Here is a 26,013-nt window from a genome sequence, read left to right as displayed (position 1 = left end):
ATAAAGGAAGCCCATAAGTGTGCAGGTGTCAACTAAATTTCAACACGCTAAAAGGGAGTTTAATGGAAAACATCTGCCCCAGGTCTCCAGTACTTTTGGTGTGTGTATATATATATATATATATATATATATATATATATATATATATATATATAGGGAGCGGAAAGACTTCCCTTAGGGGAAAAAAAGGACAGGTGTACACTCGCGCACACACACACACACACACATATCCATCCGCACATACACAGACACAAGCAGACATATTTAAAGCTTTAAATATGTCTGCTTGTGTCTGTGTATGTGCGGATGGATATGTGTGTGTGTGTGTGTGCGAGTGTACACCTGTCCTTTTTTTCCCCTAAGGGAAGTCTTTCCGCTCCCGGGATTGGAATGACTCCTTACCCTCTCCCTTAAAACCCACATCCTTTCATTTTTCCCTCTCCCTCCCTCTTTCCTGACGAAGCAACTGCCAGTTGCGAAAGCTCGTAATTCTGTGTGTGTGTTTGTGTGTTTTGTTCATGTGCCTGTCTGCCGGCGCTTTCCCGCTTGGTAAGTCTTGGAATCTTTGTTTTTAATATATTTTTCCCATGTGGAAGTTTCTTTCTGTTTTTTATATATATATATCTGTGTGTGTGTGTGTGTTCTTTACTGTTTTAAGAGTTATTTATAGAAAATAGATTTTTCAAAGGGCTGTCCCATTTACAAAAATTAAGATAAAATGAAAATATTTTATGTTTTAACACTTTTGGTGCAGAGGTCTAATATACATTTTTTCCAGTGAAATTCATGACCACGAGTTAACATAGCCTGTATGGTTTGAGATGGAATCTCCATTTGCTTAAACTATTATGGAAAACTGTCTAAGCACCACACTCAGACTGACCAGTGTACCAGTCCAGCAGTAGTTCAGCCATTATGCAGATTCAATCTGGATTTAGCTCACCTCTCTGTCTCAAAAGCTAGCGCATCAGTACAGTCTGTTCTTCAGTACCTGTGAGTGCTGCACTCCGTCCACTACAGAGAGCGCCCACCATATGCTAAAGAAGTGTGGAAAACCACCTGAAATCTACAGTGCTCCAGGCCTTATTCCATCCAGAGTTGCGTCAGTTCCTTATAACCCAAATCATGTGTTACCGTAAGAGTGGGTGACAGTTTATGCTGCCACCTTTTACCGAGGATAAATGAGGAATAAACCACTATTTATTTGAACATGCATGAAAACCTTCTTGGTACCAGATCTGGAATAAACTGTGTACCATACTCAACAAATGTATTCAATGTGTGTCTGGCTCAATGCTTTACACTGCGAGAGCTTCAGAGTCCCAGCTGCTATGATATCCCTGTGAATGTGGCAGTGGTTGCGTGGGACAGTATATGCGAACCATTTCCCATAGCTGTACCTAAAATTAGTCAACTACAGGAATCTAGAAAAAAAAATTCTGTTAGTGAACACAGGTTAATGAACAGTGGAAGAACTCATTCAAGCAGAGACAGCATACACACTTCAAACTGCTGGCACTCAATCATCAAAGAGGCTGTGGGGATCAGAATGTATGTCAACTAAGTTTCTGGAGATACAGGATATGTTTGGAAACAGGTACCTGATGCCGAGATACTGCTCAGTACGGTTATTATTATTACTATTGGTGTGTATTCAACAATATGCTTACCAATATGTTCCGAAATGGCATGCATAAAAATTGGGTTTTCTGATGCTCATACCTTGGATTCTGTTTATGATAAAAAGGTAGGGTCAAGTTTACAGATTTCTTGTGTTCTAGGGACTAGTTTTATACACAACAAAATGATTGTCTTAGGATCACTGTTGTACAGTACAGGGTCTGTGTACGAATATTACACAAGTCCTCCTACTTAGGCAAATAGGGGAACACAGTTGGTTCTTTTTAGCATATGGTGGGGCTTATGGAGGCACCAGCAGTTCATGAGCAATTCCTTTCGAGGGGTGAGGGGGCAAAAAAAAAAAAGTTTTTTCTTCCACTTTTACCAGCAGATCAAACCCTGCTGAGGATTCCAAGATGAATATAAACACTCTCGGTCAGTCTTAGGAATTTTCTTGATATCTGTATCCCTTTCCAGATAGAGGCTCAAAGTTTCCCTACTAGTATACGTAAATTATGCATGAAAGGTTGATTGATGGATGATGGGTGTACCCGTGATATAATTAAAGTGACGAGTATACCTGTAAATGAATGAATAATGCATTTGCGTAAGTTTTGTGGGTACAGTTTGTCAAAATTGTATTACCTGTAGGTGTAAAAAATTGTTGGTGTTTTTTTTTAAAAAAAAGCTCAGTCATTGATTCCAAGATGACTATGCACAGCAAATGGCTGAACTTTTACGATGTGTTCCTAAGATCCTGATTTTGAAAAACCATGAAAATTTGCTATATACAGAGTTTCAAAGTTACCCTACTCGTACACATAAAAATTAAATTGACTGATGACAGGTTTATCCGTGAATGAACAAATGATGCATTTGCGTAAATTTATTTGCGGTTCCTGAGGAAATAAAAAAAACACTGCCATCAGCAGTGGACCAAATCCCAGTCGCGCATTCAAAGATAGCTATGCACAGCAAGTGACTGTAATTTTTACAACATATTCCTGAGATTCCTATCTTCAAGATCTTTAAAAATTTTCTCGGTATCTTTTCCAGTTTCTGAGATACAGAGAGGTTCAAAGTTACCCTACTGGTGCATGTAAAATGTGGTGTGCAGCGAAAACATACCTTATAAAGTGACATAGCATGGATAAATCTGATGTAAAGTGTGTCTGTTATCATTAGAAGATAAGATCCAATCTGTGGTGTAAAATTAGTTTTGCGATATTTCAATTGCACATAAGTAAACTGTCTAAATTTTACTGACCCATCAAGATCTTTTCGCACAAGAGGCATTTCCAGATGTGGTAAGGAAAAGAAGGGAAACCAGCAGATAAATGCTCCAATTGGAGCACAGAAAAGGTGAATATGCTCTTTCTGACTGAAAAATGAAAAGTGGGGTACCAGTTGCCTCATTCTACCTTCCTCAGCACCTTTAAAAATGTTCTTAAGCATTTTGACATGCGAACAGATTTGCACTTTTTATGCTTTGAGAGGAGGAGACAGTGGCAGCGAAAAAGAGAAGGAAAAGTAATAAATGCTGAAAGATTGTAGGCAATGGTTGTTGTATAGAAAGAGTGAAAAAAATAGCAGTGTGCGAGAAAGAGAGGGGGACAGTGCTGGGGGAACATAGATGACAGTGAGAGAACATTGCTAGGAAAATAGTGAAGGACACAGTGCCAGTAGAAGAGGAATAATGAGAAGGAGAAAGTGTAAGTGGGTGAGAGCCAGTGATAAGAAGAGACAGTCTATGACAATGACAGCTAGGAAGAGAGATATAGAGAATGTGAAAAGAGAGAGCAGCAGTATGAAGGAAAAATGAGATAATAAGAATAAGAGAGAACAAGATAGAGACAGTGATAGTGAGAAGAGGCAGTGGTGGTAGGGCAAATGGTACAAATGGCTCTGAGCACTGTGGGACTTAACACCTGAGATCATCAGTCCCCTAGAACTTAGAACTACTTAAACCTAACTAACCTAAGGACATAACACAAATGCATGCCCCAGGCAGGATTCGAACGTGCGACCGTAGCGGTCACGCGGTTCCAGACTGAAGCACCTAGAACAGTACCACCACACCGGCCGGCGGTGGTAGGACAGGATTAAGGCAATTGAGGCCATGAGATGGGAGACAGTGACAGTTGGGGAGCCACTAAGAGATTGTGACCATGAATGAGAGTGGCTAATTGGGAATGGGTGTATGAGAAAGACTTACAGCGATCTGCTAGTGGGTATGAGTAAGTTAATATAAGCAGTTTGTAGGAGTGAGATGTGACTTACATGTTAAAAAGAGTACAAATTTGTTCACATGTCAATACCTTTGCAAAAATTTTTAAAGTTGTTGGGGAAGGTAGAACGAGACAGCTGGTACCCCAAATTTCAGCGAGAGACTTTTGATAAAGAGCATATTCACCTTTTTTTGTTCTCCAACAGGAACATTTTTCTGCTGGTTCTTATTACTACTACTACCACTACTACTACTAATACTACTTTTACATGAAACACAGACATGCTGTTAGTGGGGTGGCTTGCTTTCCTCAGCAATACAGGTAGCCGTACCATGTGTGTAACCACAATGGAGGGGTAGGGGGTAGCAATCTATTCAGCAGTTTCAGGGGCAGTAGTCTGGATGATTGATTGGGTCTTGTAATATCAACCAAAATGACCTTGCTGTGGTGGTACTGTGAATGGCTGAAAGCAAGGGGAAACTACAGCCATGATATTTTCCAAGGACTTGCAGCTCTGCTGTATGGTCAAATGATAATGGTATCTCTTGGGTAAAATATTTCAGAGGTAAAATAGTCTCCCATTCGGATGTCCAGGCAGGGACTACTCAGGAGGATGTTGTCATCAGGAGAAACAAAAGTGATGGAATGGAGGGTGGAATGTTGGAGAGTCCTTAATCAGGAGTTAGGTTAGAGAATTTTAAAAGGAACATGAAACAATGGAAAATCCAGGATGGAATGTAACAATATTATGAAAAAGATAGTTGCTACTCACTATATATCAGAGATGTTGAGTCGCAGATAGACACAAAAAGACTGTCACAGACAATCTTTCGGCCAATGAGTCCTTTGTCAAAAATATACAACATGCAAAGGCATGCACCCCTCACACACACACACACACACACACACACACACACACACATACACGCGCATGTGTGTGTGAGTAATGTTTAAGTGCAAGTGAGTAGCCACTTTACTTTTCCAATATTGTTAAAAGGAAAATGGATAGGTTGAAGTTGGATATAATGGGAATTAGTGAAGTTCGGTGGCAGGAAGAATAAGATTTCTGATCAGGTGAATACAGGGCTATAAATACAAAATCAAACAGGGGTAATGCAGGTGTAGGTTTAATGATGGATGAGAAAACAGGAATGCAGGTAAGATTGTTTTAGCTAAGGTGGACACGAAGTCCACAGTAGTAAAAGTTTATATGCCAACTAGCTCTGCAGATGATGAAAAGATTATAGAAATGTATGATGAGATAAAAAAAATTACACAAATTTTTAAGCTAGACAAAAATTTAATTGTGATGGGGGAATGGAACTTGATAGTAAGATAAAATATGGAATAAAACTATATGGAGTGAAAGGTTGTATACAACTGGTTCAGGGAAGCCAGATGGCAATTATAATGGTTGAGGGCATGAAAAGGAAGCAGTGGTTGAGAAAGGAGTGAGACAGTGTTATAGCCTATACCTAATGTTAATCAATCCGCATGTTGAGCAATCTAGGAAGGAAAGCAAGGAGAAATTTGGAATGGGAATTAAAAATCATGGAGAAAAAATAAAAACTTGTTGATGACGCTGTAATTCTGTCATAGACAGCAAAGGACTTTGAAGAGCAGTTGAACAGAATGGACAGTGTCTTAAAAAGAGGGCATAAGATTAACATCAAGAGAAGCAAAACAAGGATAATGGAATATAGATGAATTGAATCAGGTGATGATGAGGGAATTTAGATTAGGAAACAAGGCACTTATTAGAATTGTAGATTTTGCTATTTGGGCTGTAAGATAACTGATGATGGCTGAAGTAGAGGAGATGTAAAATGTAGACTCGCCATGACAAGGAAAGTGTTTCTGAAGATGAAAAATTTGTTGACATTAAGTATAGACTTAAGTGCTAGGAAGTCTTTCCTGAAGGTATTTGTCTGGAATGTAGGCTTATATGAAAGCAAAACAGGGACGATAAACAGTTTAGACAAGAAGAGAATAGAAGCTTTTGAAATATGCTGATACAGAAGAAAGCTGAAGATTAAAAGGGTAGTTTGCATAACTAATGAGGAGGTACTGAATAGAATTGTGGAGACTAGAAATTTGTATGACAACTTCAGTAAAAGAAGGGATTGGTTGATGGGACACATTCTGATACAAAAATGTCTCTTCAGTTTAGTATTGGAGGGAGGGAAGTGTGTGTGAGGGGGGGGGGGGGGGGGGCATAAAAATCGCAGAGGGAGACCAAGGGATGAGTGCTGTTAGCAGATTCAGAAGGATGTAGGTTGCAGTAGTTATTTGGAGGTGAAGAGGCTTGCGCAGGATAGAGTTGCATGGAGAGGTGCAGCAGATCAGTCTTCATTCTGGTTACAACAATATGTCCAAAGTGAAAAATTGTTCCCAAGAGGCCACTTGTGAACTGTAAAGAATATCAGTTTTCATTTTAATATTGTAATGGGCAGGTGTCGCTGAAGTTTACTGTGAGTTGGAGAAGCATTACTTAGGTTGTCGGGATGATGTATTTGTTGTCCCTCCCAAGTGTCTGTGGTGACTGGAGTCCACCAGAGTTAAGAATGGCCACAGCGAAGTTGTCAGAGTTCAGGAACTCTTTATTATTCATCAAGTTAGAATAGATACAGATACATACCCTTGTCTGGTAGGTGTAGCCTGACATTGACAGCATCACTGTACAACACAGTATATGCTGTCATCACAGAGCGGTGGTTATGTGAAGGCATCACTTACCACTCGCAGTCAGTGGGGGGTTACACAAAAAGTGTCACTAGATTATGTGGGCAGACTGTCACAGTCAAGCTCTGGACCCCAAACAGCTTGGTTAGCTTCTAGCTGAAGGAGGCTGTCTGATCAGACACATGGGTCTGTTGCACTCTTTAACATATAACACTTTGCTTATGTCACGTTATAACTCTTTGCTTCTATCATGCTGGTGGTGATGACTTTGGCTGTATGGCAGCTAAGGCATGCAAGACCGATTGACACAGTGCTGCTTCAATGAGTCATTATTCAAGTCATCCCACACCTTGACATAGCATGTTTGCAAGTTGCTGTGTCAGCAGCTGCATGCTTTCAGTAAGTGAATCAGTGTGTCCCATAATTCGTTGGGATCATGGTATCATGCAACATAGTTTCCCTTTTTGTGGCAATTCAGTCTTTATATTTAGCATGGTGTTGCTTTGATGTAAACTATCTAGAATAATGCACTAAGATATATTTAAAAATGACTAGTGTCTCTATAGTTAGTCACTGGCTGCTTCTGAAGAAAATGTATTTGCGCAAGGACACAGACACTAACGTAACTGATAAATTTATACACTTTTTTTGCTTGGGTCCACTTGTTACATAGTTGATGTAACACTTTGTATGCTGTCCCTCTGAGTCTCCAGGCAATGTTAATCTGTAAAACACTTAATAGTACACGGAATTCACTTGTCGGTTCTGCCCAGTATTAACTTGTGCATAGGAGTAGGCTTTTGGGTCCTGGGGGTTTTGTACAGTTGTTTATCATACCTATCTAAAAGTAAAGAAAATTACAGTATGATGTATTCACTCATATGTAATGAGTCAGTTTCTATTTCTGTTATAACTGTCTATGATATACAAACGCAAAAAAATGGGACAGATATGAAGCTAAGAACCCACGAGTGGTTTCAGTACACACATGCTGCCACTTACTCGTAGTGGCCTTACTGAAGTTCTACTTCCAGCTCCAACTGTGAGCTGCCAATCCCAACACTTGTTGGTCCATTAAATCACACTGATAACGATGGAAATAGCGACAGTGATGCTATCAACGATCTCTTCTAAAATCAGTAATAACAATGTTGGAAAACGTCAAAAACTCATCTCCAACTGTGTCATTGCTCTCCCATTAAAAGTTGTATCAGTGCAGTGAATGCTGCAACGTGGGGGAGTGTTTCTTAGGTCAGTCAGGTTGGCTTAGGTGCTCTCCCACCCAGTCGATTCAATGGGCTGACGAGGAGACAGGAGTGTGCTGGAGGTGGCTGCCACAAGATAGTTGGAGTTCAGGAAACTTTCCTATTATTCATCAAGCTAGAGAATATATAGATACTTACACTCATCTGATGGGCAGAATGTGAGCTAAATCCATGACATCTTGACATCTTCATACTGTTGTACTAGAAGAAGTCATCCTTGAAGGTTAGGCACAGAACTCGGAGACAACGTAACATATTGTGCTTATTCGTGTATGGCGATGGTGGTGGCGGTGGCTGACTAGTGCCGTGACAGCACTAAGCTGAATCTGGCACAACATTCTCAGAGGTCAGAACAACTTCATTAAGCACAGAGCGGTGGCTATGTGAAGGCATCACTGGATTACACGGGCAGCCCTATAGTTAAAGAACTATGAGCAATGGAGTAGGGAGGGAGGAGCAGCAAGGGGTTTCTCCAGATGCCAAATAGTCACCAAGACAAACAAGACTTTTCCAGAAAATATATTATTGTTAGAGTAAATTCTATATGTTATATTACTATATGTGTTTCTGGACTGGGGTGCCTGTAAAGTGCTGTGTTGTGCCCTGGGAGCTGCTGAAGTTTTTGCCCCGGTTGCCATTTGGGGATTTGAGGGGGTGGGGGGTGGGGGGGGGGTGGGGGTGGCAATAAAGTGTTGTGCCCCAGGTGCCATCTGTGTTTGCAGTGCCACTGACCATGAGTAGAATTCTCCTTGCCATCTTCTTGTGTGAATTGTTGATTAAACCACTATGATCTATTAGGAAGACAAAGGTGCTGGAAACTATGGTAATTAGCTAAGACTCTTTGCTGAAAACAGAAAAAGGCCTTCAAAACCAGAAAAATGTTCACACAATCTCTCAATATACCTTTACTGCAGTGAGAAGTCTCAACAGAGACCAAGCAACAACAATTGTATGTAACTAATGTAAATGTTAAAGGGTACACAGTGACAGTGACTACCAAGGCAGCTGTAACCAAGCCAACATACTACTTTAACAGCCAGCAAGTACAAATAACTTTTCTCCAGCAAAAGCAGTCATCATTTTTGCCCAGAGAAGGGGAGAGTGGATTGCAGATATCACATCAGAGATTAAAATGGTGTAGACTGTTAGGAATGTAGAAGTTTGTGAAGGGTAGTGTAAAAATTCTTGCTATACTTTTGTGCTGTCCTCACTCCAATTAAACCAGTACTTATATTACAGGAAAATAATAGATTGACAGAGGGAATAATGTTCTGAGTACAGTGAGTCCAGTATAAACATGTTCTCAAAAAACCATGGTACAAACATGCTAACAGGCTACAACATCCTTGTGAAAGCTAATATTAGTGGAGACAGAGCAGAGGCTAAAGTGACAGCATTCTTTAATGGTTGATATTGATTAAAGGTTCACACAACTGGTACCCAAAGTTACCCTCTACATGGGGTGGAAGCAGTAATTGTTCAAAGCTGTGCACAAAGACAGTGTATTCTTTATACCTGCCACTACATGATCATCTGGTTGCTGAGGCTTGTAAAAATATAACCTTAACAGCTGGAGACTTTAATGTACATATAATCCTGTTGAGCCAAATATTATTTACTTGCAATTACGTGATTGAGTAGATTTATTCATTTTAGGATCATGTGGTTTCCAAATTTGGAGCCATGAGGGGAGGGGAGGAGGACAAGCCCTTACAGCTTTTTGAGTAGCACGCTTGCTCACTCACAGACTCACTCTTGCCTTCCACTTTTTCCCAAAGAATGGGAATCATGATTTTAATGATGGAAACTTTGATTTTTGATTAGCAGCAGCAAAGTCAAAGACTTCCTTCTTGCCAGACAAGGACGCCCAAGTACAAGGGTAATATTCATTAGGATCATAATTGTCATCATTTGTGTGAGTATTTGAAGAAAGAACCTTTTACATTTACTGTGAAATTGTGATTAATAATTTCAGTAACCTGTTCTGCAACTGCTTGACCTATAGCTGTTGCTACAGTATCCGCATATGCAGAAAGATTGTTGGGGATGATACCTTTTATTATATATTTTGAAAATAATAATAATAATAATAATAATAATAATAATAATAATAATAATAATAATGAGCACTGGTAATATTTTGTTTTAAATTTTCATCAAAAGTAATAGTTTCAATGTTTTCACTAATCACTTCACATGTATCTAATTCTTGTTGGGTTTCGATTTTCCAATGAAGCAGTAAGCTTTCAGGGAAAATCACTGCATACACATGGCGAGACACTGTTCGTGACTTTAGAGACTGCAACAAAATATCAGAAAACAAGCATACTAAAGGCTAACTATAGGGGATTTGGTACAGATCCCAGAGCCATGTGCTCCTAACTCGTGAAAGAGAAAGGAAAGAAATTAGGGTGGTGATGTGAACCCAATGAAACTTTGTATTGAAGAATGGATGAAATCACAAACCATCAGAACTGTATCTTTAAACAATACCTGTTCATATTTAAAATTAATTAAATTTGCATAATCTTAATGAAACTGAATATATTAATTTAATTTATATAAACTGAACTGTTTAAATCTATTTACGTTTTATGCTCAATAGTTTAATGTTGTATTAAGGAAAGTATCGAGAATCAAACCGAAGCTAGCAGATTTTCAGTCGATATGCTTGTCATGTGCTGTGCCATTGACTTGATTATGGGTACTGAAAACTCCCTCACAGACTACTTAGAAATATTTACGGAGCTTTTTTTCTTTTCCTGTGGCCCACTCAGGTCAGTATTGTAGGAACTTGAAAAAGGCATCTACCTGCTTCTATGCACACAGTTTGAGCCAAATTGGTGAGTCCCATCCTGTGCCCTCCCCTTGTGAGTCATTTGGTTAGAAATCATTCAGTGATTTTGCTTCATGTACAATTGGTTGTGGTCACATAAAGAAAAATGAAGATGTTCATTCGATTGTTTCAGTGTTGCTTGCTCAATCATGGCTAACTCCAGCACGTGCGATGACCACATGGTTTACTGTTATTATCTTTACATTCTCTGGTTGTAGGTGTGTTTCCCATTGCACGATTGTCACTGCAATGGAGCATAATACACACATGAGAAAATGGCAAATAGATGTTGACTTTCTTATTCTCACATCACAAAAGTCTTTATTTTACTAATTTCAAGGCAAAGTAGTACTTTGTTGACTTTTGCACAACCAACAATGACCATTTTCTCATATTGTTGAGGCTGTCATGCAATGAGACAACAAAGCATGGAATGTTGTCAGACAATGGTAACAAAGGAATTTTCAAGGATTACAAGACTTTGACTTGCAAAATTGATGATACAACTGTAAATCATAGCTGAACCGAGAACAGTAACTAATAAGACATGCAACAGCTCTAAAATATCATTTGTGGGTCTGTAAAGAAGTGAAGTGTACCTTACTCTCGCATACATAAAAACTGGTTCATGAGTTTTTGTTTAATTTCAGCCTTGAAAATCTTGGAATTCTCAAGAAAATCTTCTGATAGAACAAAGTTTCTGTTCTCTATATGTGATTTGAAACTGAAATCACATAAGAAGATGAAGGGAAAATAATTGTTTACGCTGATTCCTTTGGTGTTTGACATCAATACAACAAATATATCGTACTGGACGAATTATCAAGAACATTGAGATACCATTAAACTTTTATCGAGTAAAACTAAGGAACTGTGTACCAGGGCATGTGGAAGTGTATAAAAATGATAAGGCTGACATTCCAGAAATGTAGTCTTACAGTCTGCCAGGCTGTGACACAGTATAAGTCATTGGCAAGTAGACTGGAAGATGGAAAAATGAGTGGCAGGAAATGATAATGTGGACAGCAGAGTCAACAAGTTGGCCTTGCCATACTTGTTAGCAGCAAAAGAGGTGCACAGAAGTTTGTTCTTCCTGATTCCGAACAGGTCATTAATTGTGAGAATAATTGTTGTGAGAAGATACAGCGATATAAGAAGGTTGTGTTTTACTACTGCAGTGTCAACAAGTGATTGACCTTTACAGTAGATGGTGGAAATGAGTCTTCAAACATCAGTAAGCTATAGTTCACCACCTTGGGCATGGTACTGTTGGAATGGTGGCTTGGCAATGACGTGTGCGATAGTAGCATCATACTTGGTGTGAATAGTAGGGCGCCAGATAGCAGCAGCAGAGTCCAGAGGTGGTAGTTGGTTTAACTCTGCAGACTTGTAAAATGGCATAGGTCCCTCCTTGGATCTTGTGGCATCAGACTGCATTCCTCTGTCTATAAAAGAGGAGTTTTTGTATGGGTTTGGCTCGTCCCTGTTTTGTCAAGCCATAGATTCCCATCAAGTAAGCTGTAAGAGAGCCATGGCTCAGACATGTAACAATCAGGTACCTGCACCACGTCAGCTCTGCCTTTCTGCTGCATCGATTATATCAACTCTGGTCACCTGCTGGGACAGGTGCTAACTTCCTGATAATGCGGTGACAGGTCACTCCTGAAGTAAATTTGCCTGGCCTGCTCTGGTGTGACCTGCTTTCCATGAGGCTCTTTCACTATCCATGGCAGCATTATTATTTTATTCAGCCATGCAAGTATAACTTTTGTAGTACAGTACACCTTCCTTTTTCAGAAAATCTGACCCACCAGCTCAGCTCATTGCAGTTCTGCAGTCATGACACATGTCTGACAAATTGACAATTATGTACAGTACATTCAGTTTTCCTTTACATTATTTCAGATTAAACCACAGAGTTCATTTGCTGTTCTGTAATCTAAATGGGATTGACTATGTTTAGTCCAGTGAACTTTTTTTGCTTCCTCAAACAAGCACTATTTCATCCTCCGAGCTGTGGATATCACAATACATGGCCTGAATATCGCATCATCCACAGCAAACTTGACTGTGTCCTCAATAACTAACAGTCTGTGTCTGTGGTCTGTGTCTTCTGCCACTCTGCAAGGATTCTGAGAAGTGTCCACATGACCCCAATCTTTCTACTCAACCCGTCGACATTGCTATGTTTCCTGCTTGATTTGTGTACTACTTCATAACTGAATTCACTTAATTTTAATTCCCAATGAGTTAATCTGCTCAAAGGATCTTTTAGCCCTAACAATCATTTTAATACCGCTTGGTGTTTGACAACTCCAAATTTCATACTGCACAGGTAACAATGAAAATAGGTGACTTAACATTTGATTGCCCACTAAAATTTTGCACCATGTTTTTACAATTGCATTAACAGTCTAATGAGTTCAGCAACCACTTTGACAAATTTTCTGTAACGATCACATAGACCTGTAAAAAGTTGGAATTGTTTTGTAATTTGCGGCACTAAGAAATCACAGACAGAACATATCAATCTTGGGTCAGTTTTCGTGCCATCTTGGCTAATCAGACCTAGATAGTTTACATCAAGCTGAACACAACCTCTTAAACATTTCTTCCAGCTGTTGTGCATATTTCTCCAAGTATTTAATAATAATAATACTAATAATAATAATGGCTAAATAGACAGTACACTGATGTGGTTTTAACCATCTGAGTACTCCATTTAATAACCTCTGAAACATGCCAGTACATTCTTGAGCGCAAATGGTGAAACAGTGCCACCAACAGCTTGCCAAGGGTGCATGTGTGGCTGCATCGGACGTGGTGCGAACAGATGACCCCCAGCTTGCAGCAGTAGAGTCCAGAGATGGTAGATAGTTGATCCATGCAGACTTGTAGAATGGCGTGGCTCCCTCTTTATATCTTGTCGCTATCAAACTGAATATTCATAATGTCCCCAAATGTGAGTGAATATGGTCTTTGCCTAGACTTCTGTAAAAACTTCCAAGTGGTGATTCTTACTCTTTAAACCTGTGATGGAGAAGTATTTACATTTATTTCTTTATCATGTGGTTTTTAAACACAGTAATTAGTATAATACAAACAATAACTCATGTAGCTTACACACAGACACACAAATTTTTAGTATAATCAATTGCATCATTTGTTCCCATCAGGAAGTCATTGAAAGTACCACGATAATCCCTGTTGGGCGATTCTGTAATTATGTGACGAACGGTATGATTGGCTGCTCCACAATCACATTTTGGAGATGGAACCATACCCCTCTGTGAAGTGTATCCATGCTTCTGCCGTGATTGGGGTGTATTCCGTTAAAATATTTTCCATGTTATGCATGACTGGTCAAAGACAGGGGGTTTCTTTCTTATGCAAGACAAATTTTGGTAATGCGGAGAGCAAGCCTCTGTTCAGTCTTGCTCCTGTAAGTCAGTTAATGTTGAACTAAGATTTGTGCAGTTCTGTGGCTCTTTTCTTGGATGGTTTTCTTGATCAAAGGCAATTTCTTTCTTGCATCTTGATATATAGGATGTTGCAGGTTGATTTGAATGCATTTAAACTCGTGGAGTAGAGCTGCTTTTCATTTAAGTCCAGGGGGCATAATGTGGCTTAAAAATGGACAGCCATTCATTGGTGGCTGATCTTAGTGTACCACTGATAATTCTTATTTTGTTGTTCAGCTGTCTGCTAAAATTTTTTTGTGTGTGCTATTGAGTCATACAGAAGCACTGTGTTCCACTGTATAGTAGTCTTAATGCTAAAGTGTGTGCAGAGCCACAGATTGTTCTACACAGCGTATGTATGATATTGTTCCTAGTTCATATCTTTGCAGCGGTGTTTCCAAATGCTTTTCGTAGGACAGCATCCAGTCCAGTGTAACTCATACAGGTATTGGGTACTAATTGTGGTCATCAAAATAGACCTGGAGCTGACTGTTAGCCACTCTATTGCACAAATGGAAGCAAACCATCTGGATGTTAGTAGGATTTGGTTTCAGTCTCTGTCTCTGAAAGTATGTTCCTATTATCGCCAAATCAGATGTTAAGATGGCTTCCGTTTCTTCAAAATTTCAATGGCTCGCTGCCAGCACCCAGTCATCGGCGTATTTATATTGACCCAGGTTGTCCAGTGTTTCCATTATATTCAGTATAGGATGTGCATCTGTCACTGTCCTTGTGCTTAGATATGGGGTATTTCAACAGAACTTGTAATTTATTTATCTCGTTTGAAGATATTTTGGGACCATGACAACGGGTGTTCTCCATGAACTATCACACTCCTCAATAATGCCATCATCCAGCAGGTGATAGATGAAATCTTCCATTATTGATTGCAAGTGCTGAGTTATTCTTTATGGTTCCATATAGATAGGAGGATTATACCACACTGGGCTATGTACTATGTCATGAGTGTCACTGGTAATGGTCCACTGTGATGGAACAAATCTACAAATCATATCAACAGAGTTTATGAAGCTGTGTTATTTTACTTTTAAATGCTGTACTTTTTTCTGTAATGCAGATGCATTGACTGTTTGTCTGAAACAAAGGTCTCCACTCAGGGTCCATGTTGCTATATCTACTTTCTCCAGTTGTGTAACAACCTTAATGGAGCATCAAATCCTTTGGATTTTCCATCTGTACTGTCCTTGATGTATCAGGTGGTAGCCCTCTCAAAAGCACATTCAGCACTCTTGTGTTCTGCATCTTCACAACAGTTTTATCTGTCACCTCATTCTGTGTTATGTCATACTTTTACACATTTATTCTCCTACTTCTATCTAAGAATGTTTCCATTGATTCATTCCATTTCTGAGACATTTCATTGAGCTGCTCTCTAAAGAACCTGGTACTGTACTGCTTTCACAAGTGCTGCAAGAGTCCATTCTTGAGTTGTTTGAATGTAGGTGCCTTATTCAACTGCTCATTAACAGATTATGTATCCCTTTGCCTCGCCCACCTGTCATAACGTGGACATGTGAAAATGTACTTTGTCCGACCCAAGCTCACAGCAGCAGCCTCCAAATGGTTGATAAATGCTGACACATCCTCAGTTATCTTATCTGAAAAAGGAGCTGTTAGACTAGCTGTGGCCAAATCCAAAGAGGGAGTGAGTACACTGAATGGAGCTTTTGCCTCCACCGTTTCAGCTAGTTCATCTTAAACCTATGCGCCGGTCCCTCAGTTTCACAAGCTGTATCTCTGTATTCCTGTGTTCTGTCTGTCACAGCAATGTACAAATCAAAACAAAAATGCCACAAAAATTTAAAAAGCTCACCAGCTACACTACTACCATTGAAATTGCACAATTGGCTGGAGATGTCATGGATTCAGCTGCAGATGTCAGTAGCTGCTTCTGACACCACATGTTGAGTCCAGAAGTAGTTGACCTCTATGATACATGGTGAAGCTAGGTTGTCAGAGGTCAGAAAGTTCATAGTACACCATCCTGGGTGGGATCATGTTGGAGCAGCAACTAGATGCCAGTTTGCCGTCCAACGTTTTGCTATGACAACAACACTGTTAAAACATTCATTTATTGCTCAGAAAACTAGAACAGTCGTGGTAATGCTTGGAGGGGACAATGCCCACAAGACTTTAGCTGTACTAGGTGCAACCCAAAATATTCAAGAATTTCATTGTATTGATCAAACCAGTACAGTACAACATTCCGTTGGTGGATGTCTAAGAGGTACATGTTGTAGCTGCTGTGGCACAAAGTTGTGTCATCTTTGTCACATGCAGTTGCTAGTTGTATTGGTGAGTTAGGCTGTGTTTCAGTATTTCTGCAAATTGTGAATTGGATCATGTAAAGGAGCAATGGATTTGCATCAAATTCTCTTTCAATTGAAGAGAATTGCAGCTGAAACCCACCACATGCTGACAGTGCCTTTTGGTGAGGGAGCACAGAGTCAAGCAATAACATTTTGAGTAGTTAAAGCACTTCAAGGAAGGCCAAGAATCTGTGGAAGGTGACAAACATTCTGGTCAAATGTCAACATGCACAACACCAGAAATGAACTAAAAGTGCATGATGTGACTCATGGAAATTGAAAGCAGACATTTCATGATGTTAGTAACAGTCTTGGGCTGTCATATGGTACATGTCAACAAATTCTGGCAGATGAGCTGAACATGAGATGAATTGCAGCATAGTTGTTCCCTCACCTTCTCAACCTAACAAAATCTCTGAATTCAGACATGTACTGTGCCACAACATAGTATCTGAGAGTGTCCAGAATCATAGCAGATGACTAATCTTCAATCTACAGTTATGACCCTGAAACAAAGCAGCAATTATTAAAATGGAAAATATAATTTACTCCAAGGCCGGAAAAAGTTCAACAAGTTCCTGGCAACATGAAGCCAATGGTAATTTTTCCCAACATTCAGGGAATACTGCATAAGGCATCGACAGACTGCCAATGGGCAGATTTACTGTGAAGTTTTGAGGTGACTGAGGAAAAATATTCAGGACAAATGGCCAGAGTTGTGGAAAAAGAAAGACTAGTTGGTGTACCAAAACAATGCACACGCTCTCACCTTACCTGTTATGAAGGAATTCCTGGCCAAAAAAACAAGACAGTGGTCCCCCACCCTCCCTATTCACCAGACCTACCCCCGTGCAACTCCTACCTGTTCCTGAAGAAGAAAATCATGTTGAAAGGGTGATGTTTTGACTTGGTTGAAGACATCAAAGTGGAATCACAGCAGGTCCTGAACATGCTTCACCCTGTGTTCTTCCAGGAGTACTTCCAAAAATGGGACTAATGCTGGGAATATTGCGTACATTCCCAAGCGCATTACTTTGAAGGTGAAAGAGGATATGTTGGGTAGCACCATGTACAGTGCGGATGCGGAGGTGGTGGTGTCAGCAAGCAGCTTACTGCAGTTCTCAGTCATTGAAATTATGATGGTAGCAGCTTGGTCAGATGCACACATGGGGCATATATGCGGCATCAGCTCAGGGTGGGGCATGCCAGAGCACAGAGAATCGTACAGTGGATTCACCACATATGAGACTGTTCCCAACAGCAGTGCCTGCCCGTTAGCAGATGCAGACAGCAATGAGTTCACATACACACACAGGCAGTGGTAGTTCAGTAGCTGCACAGCTCCAAGCATGAACTGTAAACGGCCATGGTAAGAGCCCGGGAGTGACTGAAGTGGGCCTACAGGAAGCACTAAGTTAGCGGCATTAGACTTGGTACAGTGAGCAGAGTTGCAGCTAGCAGCAACAGAATTCAGACTAGCTGATCCAGTGTATTTCCCTTCTCATAGTTGGTGGCTGTAAGACTGCATATATCTGTATAGAAATGAGTATTCGTAAAGGATTGGCTTGTCCCTGTTTCACCAAATCATCGATTTCTGTAATGTAAGTAGCAACAGAACCTTATGAGGCCTGTCAAAAAAGTATCTGGCCTTTGGCCAGAAAAAATATTTCGAATACTTGACGGGGTTGGGATGCTAATCCCTTTCAAAGTAGGCCCCCTGTGCTTGCACCCACTTAGCCCACCGAACCTCCCACTGCCGGAAACTCCTCTGGAAGTCTTCTTTTGGAATGGTGTTCAGCTCTGTCGTCATGTTCCGCATTATCTCTTCTCTACTCTCAAAACGGGATCCTTTCAGTGGCGTCTTCAGTTTTGGAAACAACCAGAAGTAACAAGTAGCCATGTCTGGAGAGTAGGGAGGTTGTTGGTGAACAGCTGTAATTCCATGTTTGGCCAAGAAATTTTGGATCAAGTAGGATGAATGTGCAGGTGCATTGTCGTGATGCAGTTACAAGTTTTTCGACGTCCACACGCCTGGTCTTTTGTGCCTAACTGCGTCACGGAGTCGCCAGAGAATTTCTTGATAGTTCTCCTTTGTCACTGTTTGTCTTTCTGGTGCATATTTGTGATGCATAATTCCACGGACATCAAAGAAGTCCATCAGCATCACCTTGATTTTGCTTCATACCTGCCGCACTTTCTTCGGCCTTGGAGACTCGGGATGCTTCCATTGCGATGACTGTCTTTTTGTTTCTGGGTCATAACTGTACACCCAAGACTCGTCTCCAGTTATCACAGTGTTCAGAAACCCAGGATCAGTGTTGGTGGTGTCCAGAAGGACAATATCAAAACGGAGGTTCCAGCGACAACTTGGGCACGAATTTCGCAGCCACTTGGTGCATGTTCAAATCGTCATGCAAAATTGCATGTGCGGAACCCTTATTCCCTCCAACCTCTTGGATAATCTCCCGCACGGTCAAACGATGATGTGCCATCACCATATTTTGCACCCTCTCAACAACAGCTGCACTCCGACTAGTTTGGGGCCTGCCAGAACACTGGTCACTCTCCGCTGATGTGCAGGCATTTTTGAATCAGATGAACCACTCCTTAAATTGTGTTACACTCATCACATCTTCTCCAAATACCTGGTGAATCTTATGAATTGTTTCATTTTGAGAATCACCGATCTTTTGACAAAAATTGATGCAATTTCTTTCCTCAACACGTTCAGTTGTCTTGAGAGAATTAGTAATCCGACGAACACATTGTGTAGCACCTCACTCAACGACTGACAGGCAGCGACCGTCATGCTGAAAGGTGGGGACAAATTTCAGCATGTGCATAAAGGTCTCTTCCTTTACTGTGTACAGTGGCACGGCACTATCATCTCTATTTTGTGCAGGAAAATCAAAGGTCGGATAGTTTTTAGACAGACCTTGTAGTTTTGACCTGTAGCAGCCAGGTCACCATTGCCACAGTGGCTCTGCCTTTGTGTTGCATTGATGATATTGTAACTCTGGTCCCTCTGCTGAGTTGAGTGTGGGGTAACTGCTTGTGAACATGGTGACAGTACTTATTTTATCAGCAGGTTGTTCTGATGTAAATTCGCTTGACCGGATTTGGTCTGAACTACTTCCATGAGGCTCTTGCATTAACCATGGTGGTGTCTTTAAGTTCATTCAACCATGCCAAGCAAAATAATTCTGGCACATCACTACTTTTAATCCAATAGACATCATTTTATACCCTTACAACTAGATCAGCTGTGATAGTACTTGTTGGCATGACTTCACCTTTGGTGACAGAGGGACAATGTAACACGCATCTGCCAAATATACCTTTGTGGAGGGGACGTGGGGATGTAGAGTTAATATATTCTCACAGTGCTGTACTTATCATCCGTTACTGGGTTCAGTTGGCTGTGTACCTTTTGACATATTTTAGATCTGCTTCTTATTATAAACATTCCTTCTACCAAAAACTGTAGTTTCATTAGTACCCCTTCTTGTAATTATGAAAAATGTTAAATATATTAAAGAAACTATGAACATCTATGTCTAACTTGTTACTTAACCATCACTGAAAAAAAAAACCTTGGACATTTCATTCACGATATCTTAATCAGTGCTGACTTTTTTATAATTTTGAAATTAGTTTTTCATGTTTTCTTTTCATTTTTGTAAATTGTCTCTCTCAATCTGTTGTATCAAAAGCTTTCTTAGATCAACACAAGTTTCATGTTTTTCATCTTAATCTTGATTACTGTCTGTGAAGTCATACATAGTACTATAGTGCATGAAGGAAAATCATCAGTTTTTGAAAATATAATGCAATTGTACAGATAAAAAAATTTACTCTCCAAGTGGCTTCAAGAGGTTAAGTAAATATGCAAGTTTTCAAAGCCAGTGGCTTCTCTTTCCGCAGAAGGGTTGAAGGGAAAGGACTGCGAGGTTTGAGAAATGGGGAGAGTTCAGAAAAGTTGCCTAGTACAAGATGATAAGGAAAGACTGATTGTTAGGGACTGCACCAGATGAGATTTGAAAACCTGATGTGTAAGCAAAACAGAAATTACTGACAAAACATTGAGCAAGAGTTAATAAGAGCGGAAAGATAAGTAGATTGTATGTGGTAAAGGTGGAGGCTGGGGAAAAATAGACAGGTCAGAAATTAAAAGATACAGAAAACTAAAAGGTACTGAAGAAAGGAATAGTTACTGGGAAGAAATGCTGATACCGAAGAAATATATGTCATAGAAAGGAAGCAACTTTCAAAATCTCTCTGACATCTTTAACAGACAAGCAAAGGAAATGCTGAGACGTAAAACAGGTTCTTGTTTCTGTAGAAAATACCATTATTACTTGGGTCTTGTTAACAGGACCGAAATCCGCTTGTGATAAGTTGTCTTTTTACCAAGAAGAGAATGGTTCATTGAACTAGTAATCCATCGTTTCTGAGTGTAGCTCAGAGTAATGCATAATCTTAGTCAACAAATAATCATCCCAAAATATGGAGATTGCATTACGAAACCATTATTCTTAGTATAACAACACATTGGTCAAAGCATCACTGAGAAATGTAAGCAAACATCACAATGAAAGTGGTATTTGCTATTAGAATACTCATAATGAAATTATACTCATAACCAGTTTAATTCTATAGACACCTACTTAGTAATTTGTACCATCCATTTGCACTCTGATGATGGCCGTGATGTCTCACAGTCACCTCAAGAAACATTGAAAGAGTTTGAAAGCTTTCCTCATCCATGAGCACCCAACTGCTGCCCTCAGCTCAGACATATTTTGGAGCTGTATCTAGGTCAAACACATTGCTTACAAAGACATACGAGGTTGCCTGACTTTTCTCTTATTATTTAGACTAAAATTTACAAATTTTATGCATTGTGGCCTGTCCATCTAATGCTAAAATCCTTTTTAGGTGATGTAGACCCTTGTCACAACATTTTGTTGTCCAGTGCTGTCAACTCTTATTGTAACACCAGTAAAAAATAAATGCTTTCAGTGAACCTGTGACTCTATGCAATGTGAAAAGCCCATTGACTGTATGAGGTCTAAGATGATGCTTCATATACAATGGGCAACCACATTTTATTGAAAGTTAAATGCACTGATGTTCTGTACCTTGCTACCTCATTGAAAAGCTGCACTATTTCATTGGCTGTGATAAAAATGAATTCTTCTCCAACAATTACTGTGTCTGTAATTCAGTTTCACATGAAAGTACTGGTTTGTATAAGTATGTATGAGAGAGTGATAAAGTAAGAGTTAGACTTCAATGTAGAACAAAACAATATTAAGTTTTCTTTTAGAGTAGGGAGAAGACAAGATGTAATTCCTTTGGATGTTGCATATGAAGGAAAAGAAGTGAAAACTGGAGATTCTACAATGAAGAAAAAGAAACTGCAATGTAAGGAAAAATAGTGCTTTCAGGAGAAAAATAATGCAAAAACAGATAGGTGAAGGTAAGTGTGTAGGGCGCTGTTACAGTTTGTGGACTGATAAAGAAATTACATGCAAGAGCTACGCAAAGATAAAGATACAGGATTGCAGCAAGTTCTGTTCACCATAAAATTCTGTCAAGTAATGAACTATATACTTTTAAAAACAAAAACCTTGTTAGAAGAGAAAACTGCATTTTGTAGAGCAAGATCATATACAAATTAAAGAAACTCTTTAATTTGTATTGATCAATAGTTGCAGCCCTCATAATGCCATCCCTTATGGATGTAATATTCAAGATCATATACATTTAAAAATAATATTTTTGTACTTTAGCAAAATATATAAGGCAGACTCAGTGTCTATATATTGACAGTATGAAAGCATTAAATGAAGTTTCCATGAAAAAGTCGGTGCTATTCTAGGGAGGATGAGGTTGGTTACCTTGCACCTGATAAGGACTTGACATTCAAAGAGTCTGAAGTAGGAATCGCTTCAAATTAAGATACTGAAGAAAAAAATAGACCTAGGAGCACAAGAAGTGCATTCTGCTCCTTATACTTTTTAGCTTTTAATTATTGTCACAAAATTGAATAAACAGCATTAAGAACAATAAACAAAACTAATGTGATAGTACATAATTGTGCAGTAATTATTTTATGACTTGATAATCAGATAGTAATTACAAGGTGCTGTTCATGCACTTCATGTGAACCAATGTGTCATAAACCATAGCATTCAGAGCACCTTTTTGGTGCAAAGTAATAACTGAACAAATAAAAAGTTGAAATTCATTAATATCCTTAACATGCACTTTCACTTTTATTTTAGAAGATGTGTGCATTGAAAATAAAATACAGAGATTGAAATACAATGATGACACACTTTGTGCATAAATTAGAAAAAGTAAAATTGGAAACTGGTGAAATGGTATAAAACCACAGCTGCTTCTACAAACTTTATTGAACATAGTATATAAGAAGGGACAAGAAAAGAATGTAGAAATGAGGACAGAACACAGAATTGCAAGTATATCTTAATTGTTCAGTGAGTTTTCCTTTAGTTCTGTTTCAATATCTAATCCAATGATAATATTTTTTAATGCCTATAACTGGAATGTGAAGAAAGGGCTCTGACTAGGTTTGTGAGCATCTAACTACTCCCATAAGAATAGTTGTTTATGTGCCTCAAAGCTGAATGAAATAGACATGGGAGTTTTGGAAAAAGTATATGCTCTATAGTTATGTCATGCTATCCATGCTAGTTGAGTACACAGACCATAGGGGAGCAACAGACTGGTTTCATTGAATAGGATCAGAAGTACGAAGTTCCATGGCCTGGTAGGTCTTTCAAGTGAAATCTGACTATAAAATTGATGCATACAATTAACTGAAAACAAATTGTATAGTAATTCTTCTACTATCCCACATATTCATATGGGCTTTGATACATCATGAAATCTGTATTTATACAAGGATTATTTTGCAATCACAAAATCACTCTGGAAGAAGATAGTTCTATAAGTAATCATTTAAAATCTTTTCTTGTAATGAACTATATGGAAACCATGGCAATGAACACTAAAATATACACTAATAAGGGAAAAGTTTTCTAGTTAAATATATAAAAACAATGTGTTGTGGAATAAAAGCAGTACCGGTATCTATTTTTTCTATATTTTTTCACATTGTTTAAAGATAGGTAATAAGAAATAACTAACTGCTCTATTGAATGCTTTCACTGAAAATCCATTTTTACTCAGGCCTAATAGAGAACTGTTTCAACTGTGACACTGCAGGACATAAAATCTTTTATGAATTTTTGTTTCTGGAGACCCCAAAAACTTCTATGTAGCATTGATGGGAGATTTTAGAATTCAGGTTTCATCAGTTCTTGAATTTTTGAACTGGTAAAAATTGTGAGTAAAATCTACTTCTCTGTGCACTGTTCAACAGCTATGACAGAATAACTTAGTTGTAAAATATCAAATGCATTGCTTGTGCCAGCCATGCTGAAATATGTTTTAATTAATTTTGTAAAGGGCCGCTTGAGGATGGAGTATCAGAAGGTCATTAGAGTGGATGATACAGGATTCGAGGACCAGAAGACGCAGGTGGTGACAGTAGTAGATGTGCCATTGTGTGTCGCAGTGATGGTGGCAAGTACTCTGATCCAAGGTAGGCAGATAAACTCCATCTAAGTTTATGCAGGCTCAAATAACTTGAAACATTTATTCTCAATAAGCATGCAATATGTGTGTGCTGAGGACTACATCAGTCCTCTAGAAACAGGGGCACAGTGGTTCCAGTCATAATAAAGGCACCAGTTCTTTGGATTTGAGCTTCTCCAGCAAACAGGCTCCAACAGCTGTTCTAAATTATGGCCAGTTGCATGTTTGTATTTATTGGGCTCTTTTGACATAGTCATATAGTCAACTTTCTGTTGGGCATGTTGTGGATATTGACATGGTCAATTGAATATGGCAGCATGGTCTGCTTCAGTGATGCGAGTGTGCCATCAGTGCTTTGTCATTGTTGGCAGTTGGCTAATGTTTCTGGGTAGCTAGATGGAGGAATTGAGTCTGTGACATCCTTTGTGATCACATAGGTTTTTACACTTCAGGCTCTTTATATGTGGGTTTAACTCCCCTCCCATGCAGAAAATTTGAAATACTTCATTCTTACAGTGAAGGATAATACAAAACACTTTTTATATCAATTGTACATTATCTTTTGGAATAACAGTGGCATTGCTTTTATGAAACTCAGTGTATAAGTATTGAAGGTAGTCTGTGCAAAAGTTCATAAAATCACCTGTTTGTTCAAGGCATGCTCCAAGTGCTGTACTGTGTGAAGTAACATGCATAAGGTACAGGTTAACAATACACAGTCACGTGTAGACCGTACGCAGATGAAGACTTTTACATGGCAGCAGCCAAAATTCAATTGCTTGAGATTGGTACATCATTTCACATGCATCCCAAAAGTGAAAACAAGATATCCTACAGGATTAAACACAGTTAAATGTGTGTCATCTCTCAACAGCTGTAGTCCTAACTTCGTTGATGACATCATATTGCCGGCCGCTGTGGTCTCGCGGTTCTAGGCGCTCAGTCCGGAACCGCGCGACTGCTATGGTCGCAGGTTCAAATCCTGCCTCGGGCATGGATGTGTGTGATGTCCTTAATCAGTTAGGTTTAAGTAGTTCTAAGTTCTAGGGGACTGATGACCACAGATGTTAAGTCCCATAGTGCTCAGAGCCATTAGAACATCATACTCAAGAAATATAATTGTAAGACCTTGAACAAAATTTATGCCCCCAACACATCTATAGGGAGTAGGGTTACCAACATTTTGCTTTTAAGGGAGATGACCAATATCTAACAATGGCTTTAGGTGGTTTAATCACAATAAATTTCAGATGCACAACTACATTACTTTTTCATGGAAGGGAAGACAGTGTCTCTTTTGAAGTGTTGCAAAATGTCATTCTGTTGTGTGAGTCAATTGAGAAATAAGTAAAGTGTGTGTTTAAACATGAGCACTCCCACAACACTCTTTTGCGAGTCCTTGTTACTTCTGTGTGTTATTTACACCACAGCTGCTGATCAGTATGAGGCAAGTGCACCTGTGGGTTGCCAGTAGTGACTGAAAAACAAATAAATATTCCCCCTCTCCCAACTACTCGAGACGCATAGATTGTGTTATTCTTTCTCTGCTCCTTGCATTTCGTTGAGCAACATCGTCTCCTTTGTATAGAAGCACAAACAGAGAAAAGTGTAAATGTCAACAACGGTATTGATTATTATATTAAAACTTCTTTAGATGTGTTGGTCATGGAATTTGAGGTATCCATATTACATTGGGGGATTATTATTTATATAACAGTGATCATTGACAAAATATACAGGAGAAAGAGGCAGTCAATAAGGGAGCCAAGAGGATTAAAAAGAACTGCTACAATATGGGGGATCCCAGGAAATAGGGGAGTTTACATTTTTGTCAAAACTTTCAAATTTTACAATTATAAAATTTCAATATATGTAAGAGGTAGAATAGCTCATGTTTTTTTTAATGGCAAACAGACAACACTTTGAAATTTTTAAAATCAGTTCTGCAGTCTGTAATAGGTG

Source organism: Schistocerca gregaria, chromosome 2 (genome assembly GCF_023897955.1).
Source record: "Schistocerca gregaria isolate iqSchGreg1 chromosome 2, iqSchGreg1.2, whole genome shotgun sequence".
In the NCBI taxonomy this organism is placed as follows: domain Eukaryota; kingdom Metazoa; phylum Arthropoda; class Insecta; order Orthoptera; family Acrididae; genus Schistocerca; species Schistocerca gregaria.
This window is presented reverse-complemented; position numbering follows the sequence as displayed.